Source organism: Phalaenopsis equestris, unplaced genomic scaffold, assembly GCF_001263595.1.
Source record: "Phalaenopsis equestris unplaced genomic scaffold, ASM126359v1 Scaffold000002, whole genome shotgun sequence".
Lineage (NCBI taxonomy): Eukaryota > Viridiplantae > Streptophyta > Magnoliopsida > Asparagales > Orchidaceae > Phalaenopsis > Phalaenopsis equestris.
In genome coordinates this window covers 4,308,737-4,319,195 of record NW_018164444.1, presented here as the reverse complement: position 1 = coordinate 4,319,195, position 10,459 = coordinate 4,308,737, and positions in this window count along the sequence as shown.

The following is a 10,459-nucleotide window of genomic DNA, read 5'->3' as shown; positions in this document are numbered from 1 at the left end:
TAGCGGATAAACGTTTTGGTTTAGTATTGAACTACCTATTGCACATTTCTATTCGGTGAAGATTGTCAGATTGATTCTCTGATTCTTTGCAAGAGGTCATTTTAGTCCCAAAGTTTATAAAAAGAATATTTACATATATACCACTCAATTCTTATGTATTTGCATATCAACACCTAAACTTCAATTTTAACATACATGCCATCTTTCCTATGTATGAAAATATGTTTCACTTTTTAAAATTTAAGATGTTGTATTTTTGATGTGATTTAAGAGATTTGGGTGGTATAAATGTGAAAAAATAAAGTTTAGGTGTTAGACATGTCAATAAATAGGGATTAGGTGGTATGCATGTAAATGCTCCTTATATTTATGTCATGTTTGGTTTTAAAAATATTGCAATCATTATTATTTTTTATAATTTAGCTCAATTAATATTCGCACAAGTTTTGCTCAAATTATTAAATAAATAAATTTGATTTGTTTTAAAATTTGAAGATTAAATGAACTAAATATAAATATGATTTAGCTCGTTCATTTACGTTTATGAAGCTAATTTATTGTTTGATAAATAATTTTGTTGAATGATTTATATGCACGTGATATATTATTCAAATGAAATATGATTAGTTATAATTTATTTAATTATATATTTAATATTAATTTATTATAATTTAATGTTAATATGTTTTTTTAATCGAATGCAATTCTTTTTATTTCTTTGCTTTATTGAATTATTTGCTAGTATTTATTTATATTATTTGGATGCAAGAAAAATTACTTGTAAGTTATATATTATCTCATTCATTTGGTGTGAAGTATTTGAATATTAATTTAAATTTTCATTAATTGCTTGTTTATTTCTATTTTTAAAAAAAATTTGTTAATCATCTTATTAAAAAAAAAGCGCACGCACACACACACACATAACATCACATATAGCCAAATACACAGACACAAACATATATACATACATATAGACACACACACAGACATGCGTATTCACATACAGACAGACATAAAGGCAGGCATACACAAACAAATATAGATATACACACATACAAACATAGATCAATACAAACATGCACACACACACATACACACACACACACACACGGACAGACATACACACACACACATACACACACACACATACATACACACACATACATACACATACATACAAACATACATACATACATACATAAAATCCATGGCCATCTTGGAGTCCTCTAAAAAAATAGTTGCACTTTCCTCTTCATTGGTTTCCTGACAAGAATGTTTAGTGTTTGAAATACTTGTTGCAACCTCAAAAAATGCTTATCCTTGACTCTCCCAAAAGAAACAATCTTGTGGATGACCATCCAGATGAACCACATATCAATAAAAGGAACCATTCCAGTTAAATGATTAATATATTTCTGTGACTTCCAACATTCAGTGCACTGGTCTAGAGCAAAAATTCTTTTGTAGGGTAATTGTTGCAGCAATAACACCTACATATTGAGATTCTCTGCAGCTGTTGGAGATTTTGAAATGCAAAAGTATCACAGCTCGGCACCTCACGGTTTGGTTAAAGCAACTCACTCGACTTGTCGGCCAATTGAATATTGTTTGGAGCCATGTTCATAGAGAAGGAAACAAGGTGGTTGATTGGCTTGCTAAGAGGGGCTCTACCATAGATGTTGTAGTTAATTGATCATGCTACTACACCTCCCTTCAAAAATGTTGATCCATGGGGATAATATAGGCCTTCCTTTTGTTAGATGTTAGCTCTTCTCTGTCTTGACTGTTTTGGAATGAAGTGGCTCGGTTTTTGTGCTAAAAAAGGTGCCATTTTGATGTTCCTGACATTACTAAGCATTAATGAGGGCTTTAGACAAAAAGTTAGTAAGATTTTCATACATTGCCACTCAATTCCTAGGTATTTATATATCTAACACCTCAACTTTAATTTTTACATTTGTACCACATTTTTTAATGTATAAAAATATATATTTCACAGCTAAGTTTAGGTGTTATATATGTAAATACATATGAATTTGGCGTAATGTATTTAAATGCCCCAAGAATTTAAAAAAAATCTAAAATTAATTTGGAATATTCCCACTATAACCCTAATTTTTTGTGAAATTTCTCAAAATTACAAGTTAAAAGCTTGACACTAAAAGCCAATCTATTGGCCTATGTAAAGAATATATTTAATATAAACAAGCAAAACCATTTTTATTACATGTTTGACTCCAATTTCTTTGTGGGTTATGTTTAAATCTTACTAGCATTAAAAGAAAAGAGGGGGAGAAAAGGAAAAAGAAGTAGAGGAGTAGATCAATATTTATAGAAGAACATAATTTAGTAGTCTATTATGCTAGCTTACTAGCATTAAAAGAAAAGAGGGGGAGAAAAGGGAAACAAAGTAGAGGAGTAGCCAATAGAGGAGCCAAATGATGGTCCCTAGGGTCTCCTCAATATCACATATTTATAGGAGGATTTGGTGTCTTAAGTGTTACAATAAAATTTACCCTAATACAATAAAAATTACGTAATAAGAGATTAATGATGCTATGGTGAAGGCTATATATTTAAACTAATGAATGCTTGCGCTAAGATTGTGTTGAGCTCAACCCTTGATACATGACCCTTAATATTCAACCATCAGAACTCGGTGGGTCAACTCAACCAGTTAACTTGGTGAGTCAACTTGACGAGCCGAACCGAAGTGCCAACTCCACATATCAACTTAGCAGACCACCTTAGGGGTATATATTTAATTACTGATTCTTTAGTATCTTTGAAAGACAATTATAAAATAAAAATAATGATAAAATTTTTATTCATTAATTATTAGTGAAGTGTATACATTGTTCGTCTTTATAGGGAGAGTTAATCAACAACCCTTCAGTGATGGATAGGCTCAGTTGACTTGTTAAACTCACTTATTTGTTTTATTTATCTTATCATTGACCTAATTTTTAATAGTAGTTGGTCTCTTTATTGCTCACATACTTGAGAATGACTTGGTTGCCTTTAATGGGTTGCTCCTTTGTGAGTGCATGGTCTTTATGGGGGATCACCATTTAGACTTGCCAAGAAGGGAATTAGTGTGTTGCTCATTAAGAATGTTGGTTGCAAAGGGGAGAGTCAAACTATTGGCTAGGACATATCCAATTTGGGCTTATGAAGTTAACAACATTAATGTTTGAGTTTTGATATTGATTCATTTAAGCAAGATTATACATAATCATATACAATGTTTTTTAAGAAGTGAATTTGCTCTACTATTTATAAGTGAACTTATACATAATGGGTGAGTTTCCCAAGTTGAGAATGAGATGAGTTTCCTAAGTCCCATGGGTGAATTTATTCCATGGAGGGAGTGATTGTCAAATCCAGGCCCAGTACAACCCAACATATCAAGACGGCTCGCCTCATGTCGATATAACATAGCTTAATAATTATTCAAATTATTTGGAAGACGGCTCGCCTCATGTCGATATAACATAGCTTAATTCAAATTATTTGGAGGAAAGTTTATTTATTTATTTTTATTTAATTGTTATAAATACAATGTCACTAATATCATCAAAATATCATTAGATAAAAATCATTTAAATTTAATTAGATCATATCATAACTGTGCAATAAAAGAAAGCATATGTAGCAATCATGATAAAATCATTCAATCAACCCAATACACATATCATCATGATTGTCAAAGGAATAGATATGGTAGTAACATACTTAAAGTTAAACTCTCAACAATAACAAATAACTTCCACTCAATCTAGGTCTTACCCTTTCTTGAAATAACACATGATTAAAATATGGGTATACTATAGTTTTCGAAGCTCAAATAAAAAAAGAAAAAAAATGATATTCATTTTAAATAACTAAGGAAATATGATAATATATCAGGTGTTGTGTGTATCAAGTATGGTGTTAGTATGAGAATTATTATCAACAATAGGTTTATGTTAAGCAACAATATAAGCAATATAATATCAAAAATAAATAAATATTTGACATAGTAATTTTTTTAGAATATTTATAGCTTTTGTTTCACTTCATTTTCCTTAACTTTCTCTTATATCCCTACTTGTTCATATTTATTATTTGTCATTATATTGAGTTTTTCTTATATGTTTACCTAAACTTTTATCTCCACTTATTCACACATGATCAAGTGCATCAAATACACAAATTCAAAATAATATGGGTTTACAAGCTCTTATAACTTGACTTAAATTAACATAATATACAACCATCCAATCACACATCCATCTTCACCTCTCCCATTTTCTTTCCTTTTTTCACATATTATTTTGATATAAAGCCATTGAAATAGCAACAATTTTATCATATGTGAATATCACTGAATATGTTGTAAAAACCTATAATCTATGTACAACTAACAATAGAGGTTAAATGATAAATTAGTATACATAGAACAACAATCACAATTCACAAAATCATTTATATTTTTTTTTTCAAAATAATATTTCAAAGCTTTTTTTGTTATATAGAAAATTCTAATAAGTTCAATATACTCCTTAAAATATATAAAATATTATACAACACAATTATTTAATGCAAAATTAATTTTTAAATATATTAAATATAGTATATTCTACAACATATAAAAAGTTTGTAAATTAACATAGAACTTATGTTTTTTGAAAATATACCAAATAAATTATCTGAATTTTACAAAAAAAAAAATAATGAAATTAAATTTGAAGTGGTATGACAAAGCCTCCAAAATTAGCTTTCTTTTTCAAAAATAATTCTCTCTCCCTTTATCTCATTAATGTTCTCTATTTGGGAAATTAAATATTATGGAATGAATCTTGGGCAGTTGAATTGGATATTTATAATTAAAATATTCAATAAATAGGGCACCATACTTAGACCATACTTAGACCGAATGAGTGAAAATGGTTCGAAAAAGGAACATTAGATGGTTTCAATTCTTAAGGAAGTCGCATACAACCAAATTATTTTTATTTTTCTTATTTATGATGTTCATATAAAAAGGTGATTTGATTATAAATCAAAATCAGATAGTTATTTGAATACAATAAGATCCAAATCAAAATTAATAAAAAAGTTACTTATAGATCAAATTAAAATCACTCTAAATTCTTAAAGAATTTAGTAAATAAAAAATAAATATGTAAGACTTAGAACACTCCAAAATAAGATCATAATAGGTACACCCATATGCTATAAAAGTAGTAGTCACATTCATCTTGCCTTAGAAAAAAATTATCCTCGGCGTTCAAAATAACCAACTTTCAAAGAAATCTAGATAAAATAATCTTATCTTAGCTTCTTTTATCAGTATTTTAACCCCATCCTCAAGAACTCTATGTTCGATATCAGTAATCAAGAGTCTTGGCAAAAATACATGAAACACATCATGAACATCTGACATATGATCGAGTAGCAATAACATATAACGAGATCGGCTCAAAATATCCAATAAATCTAGAACTCAATTTCACCTTCTCTTCCAAATCTACTCCACCTCCAACATAGTCGGATGCTTGGGGCTATAATACTTTATCTAATTATTATGTGCTGCTCATATATATATATATATATAGATATTTTTGGGATATTTTTTTTTCATGCAAATTTAATTATTTGGATGCATAAGTAGTAGCTCTTCCTTCTACAACAAAACACAATCCAATCCAATCCAATGAGAATCAGTGAAACCTTAAAACCCTCAGCATCAGATGGAATAGTCAGAATAGGTAAGAACATCAAGCACTTATTCTACTTCTTAAAATAAGCTTCAGTCCCTAATGTCCAGTTTAAAAGAACTGTCTTTTAAATTAATATAGCCAAAGGAATTGCAATATGTGAAATTTTTTTTTAACAACTTTCCTATAAGTACCTTTTTGTAGACCTCATTTTTGTCCTTGACCATCCTTGGACCCATCCATGGGTATCATAGGATAGTGTTCTATCGATCATGATCATCATCAGCTTAGTCACCATTGATCAAGTCTGATCAATGCATTCTTTGTGTGTTCTTCATGCACAGTTATGGTTGTGGTTGACTTGTTGCACCTGACCTCTTCATCATATTTGAATTTTTGTTCTCGAAGTCGAGTAATGCTTTTAAGTATATTTAGGGTGATATGTGACAAGTGCGACGTTGATTCACAAACATTTTTATGCAGAACTTCTCACATAAAGCTATTTTTGCATGAGTTTTTACCTGCATAAAAATTTCTTTTTAGAGCTTCATTTTGTGAAATGGATTATGTGAGTGCATCCTTATCATCGTGATAGATTGAATAAGCTAATTTACATCTGAATCAGACTGTTTGGCGTACGCCTCCAAATCAGACTCCATTTGGCATAGATCGAGGGATATAATAATTGTTTCTTTCGGATAAGTCCAAGTTTAGATATGAGATTACATGATGACAAGTAACAGGTAAGCTTAGTGGAATTTATGTGAATCAAATTTGTGATGATTTCTTTTGTAAATCTCATGGTTTATTTCCTTATTTTGATGATTTTATGCTTATTGAAAGTGTTTTTTGTTGTATAGATTACAATCGTTAAGTGCGCTTCGAGAGCCAAAACATGAAGTTGGATCACGCAAGAGAACTAACATATCTACACCACCCCCTAGCGCAATCACACCGCCTCCAATTTTGCTATTCTCATTCTAGCGCTCCTTCAAATAGAGACCCTACACTAGTTATGCCAGGGGATTGTTAATTCTCTTGCTTAGTGTAAGTTCTTGTTTTGGCTCCCCGAAGCATGCTCAACTCCTAAAACCTGTAAAATCAAAAACAACTTCCTTAAGCGTTAAATCATCATCATAAGGAAGCAAGGCATTGGATTTACAAAAGAAATTATCACAAATTTGATTTACATCAATTTCCTAAACTTACCTATTACTTGTCATCTGGTAATTTCATATCAACCTTTTAAAAAAAAAATGTAATGTCATATCTAAATTTGGACTTAGTTAAATGATTTTCGTAGCTCTCAAGCGAGACTTTTTTATTCTCTAAAAAAACATGTGTAAATATTATATTACGGTTGAATTTTCATTAAACTTTAATAAGTCGTTCTTTCTTTAATTCACTTCTTATGAGCTTAAGCAAATCTCCAAGCAATGAATCCAACGTGAATAAAAATTTTCATTACCCAAAAGTATCTTTAAGTCAATTAGTTATAATTCAACAACACAAATTCACTTAAAATTTTCATGAATATAATATTTAAGAATTCCACTAAGAAAGCTTTAAAGTTTTATTAATTAGGATATTATGCAAGTTATAAGGGTTGGATAATCGTTGCAAACCAAAATATTTGGCGAGAAAAATATTGGCTCGACGTAATTACTACACTATAAGACATAATTACACTAGCATTTCTATATGATCGATGTAATTACACTTGGCCTTGGCGTCGTTGTGCATGCTATCGACAGAATTATGTTTAATATGGGCTTAAGTACACCACAACCATGCCATAATTAAATTGATAATTTTTGGCATTAGTAATTTTGGCAAGAGCTATATAAGTTGATGCATAGGGATGCACTAAGACAGCTTTGCAACATATTTTTTTGAGACTTCTTAGATCCAAAGGAGAATTTCTAATTCAACCCCTAGGGTTTTCTTTCTTCCTTGAAGAGAAAATCCTTTAGGATCCTCTTTTCTTTGAGCTTTGAGAGGATTGTGTGTGTGTGTGTGTGTGTGTGAGAGAGAGAGAGAGAGAGAGAGAGAGAGAGAGAGACATTGAGTGTTGTGTGTGAGGAAGATCATGTAGAGATTGTCATTGCATGGTGAGGATTGTGTGTATTGTAGAGAGCATTCACTTGCTTGTAAGTTTTGCATTTTCTTGCATCTATTTTTCTTCCACGTCATCAGTGAAATTTTCTAGCTCATATCTTGTAGCTAAATTTCTTTCATGCTCTTGTGAAGGATAGGATATTTCTCATTGTTTTCACCATGAGTTTCCCCCGTAAACATTATTTGTGTGATTAAATTATGGATGTTCATATCTTATCTTTCATGCTCATCATTTACTCTTGATTTTACTAATTAGGATGTTCTGCCCATTTAGGACTTCTAACTATCTCCTAGTGGAACAACTAAGTTAACACATGATTGCATGGTAGAACAGTTATATTGTATTAAGAAACAATAACCTAAATAGGGGATATGAAAAGTTCTGGGAAATGTTGCATGGTTAAGTCCCTCTTAACCATAATATAGTTTTTAACACTTCTTATGATCTAGACATAAGCTAACGATAATTATATCTCTAATTGTCAACTATCACATAGAGAAACTTATAGGAAAAACATCGAGAAAATATCATATTCGATTCACAGGAGCTTGAGCCTCATTCCCTCTAAAAGACTCGAGTTGCTCATTGCTTTCGGTAGTTCTTTCATCTTATTGCTTGTTCTATTTTTTGTCTTTTAGAATTGTAGAACTTTAACCTTTGCGCTTGGATCGCTTCAACTAGATTCAGTGTTTAGTAAACTAGAATTTCTTCTGTTAGACTATTTTGACAAATTTCCTTATAAGATTGATACACGAACTCATAATTTATATATTACTAGATTGACATATATACTTACACGATTGACTGACTTGCTTTATAAAAATTTAGAACGTTAAGTTTTTGGTGTCATTGCAAAGGAAGCAAGTCAAAATTTTCTGACTTTAGAAAAATTGTAGTTAAAACACTTAAGAGATTTTGTTTGAACTATTTTCTGTTATTCTATTTATTTGCATTCAATTAAGTTCTAATTTTGAAAAATATAAAAATCCAATAAAACTATTTTCTTCTTTATTTATGTTCCTGTGATTACATATTTCATATTCAGTTGTTGTGTTATCCATATGTTTTTCTTTCTTTCCTAATTTTCAAAAAAAAATTTTGTTTTCTATTTTATAATAGGGCCTCCCTTCACACACTGTTATATTATAAATTTATAGAATTTGGTTGCAAAATTTTAATGTTTTATTTCCCTTTTATAATGATTTTATACATATTTTTTAATCAAATGTGATGACCAATTGTGTGAATCAACTGTGTCTCTCATACTGGGTTGAATTGTTATCACGACACAATCATCAGTAGAGTAAAACTAACATGCTCATGATGGTCTAAACCCAACTCACGTTTCCTATTGGTGGGTGAACAATCCAACACTTTGTAAATTCTGCTTCACAATGATATGAATAGCTGACATGGAAGGATAAAAAACAATGTAGTTATGAACGCTTGGTTGTCATAAACCAGTTATCCCTGTGGTAATTTTTTTGACACCTCTAACTTTTCTGACATCAAATGATTGATATGACACACTTTCATGGTTCAAGTTCACACTGGAAATGAGAATCAATTAAGCTTTTGTCATTTTGTTCCACACGAGATTTATGTTCTCGTTGAGCTCATCCTAATACACCTGTATTGTTTTTTAAAAAATATGCCACCCTACCCAAACTCCCCACCTGATAATTTGTTCCGCTAGGATCAATCTTCTGGGGTGAACTTATAAGCCAAAAGAAGGGACCTGCCTCCGTGTCACAAATTAAAAGTAAAATAATATTAAAAGTAGTGTTATTTCACTTTCGTCAGCTCCCATTTATCCTACATCTCTGAAGTCATTTCACAAAGTCGAATTAGAGTCAAGCTCAAGAGGGTGTTCTTTCTCCGCTAATTATCTTATACCGAATAAAGATATCCTTCTTGATATCAGCATTTCCAATAGAATCTAACAATCAAATATTAAATTAGTCATGATAAAGAACTAACATAGAATAATTCTTTTATACGAAAATGCCTTATTTTTTACTTGTTTAGAAGGAATGGCATGGCATCCTTTTATATTTTTTTTTTCATTGAAAAAAAAATTGTCAAACTCGAAATCAAAATGTTTATAAGAATATTATAATGTATTTTTTTTCTTTTATTTTTCCAAAAAAAAATTCATACAATTTTTAAATTAAATATATCTTTTCTATTAAATATTATACACCTAATAATAATAATTTTTAATAAATGTAATCTGCTCAAAATTCATCGTCACACTTAAATTTTTCTGAAGATTTTAATTAGTTCAATCACATATTAAGTGGTAGGGGTGTAAACGAGGCGAACACGAGGCTCAGCTCGTGTTCGCCTCGTTTATATTTCGAGCTCAAAAAGTGTGTTCGTGTTCGGTCTTTTTTTAAAACAGGCGCAACCACGAGCCGTTCATGAACAAAGAATCGTTTTGACAACTATAATCACGTAGCCATAAAATTTTAAGGATTGAGGCAAGATTTAAAACATCATTTGAAACTAATTTAATAATTTTTATTCTATTTTCTTCATTAATACTTTTAATTCATTATAAATCTTTGTATCTTTGTAGCCAATTAAATTTTTAAAAAATATTGCTCATCAAAGATACATATATAATTGATTA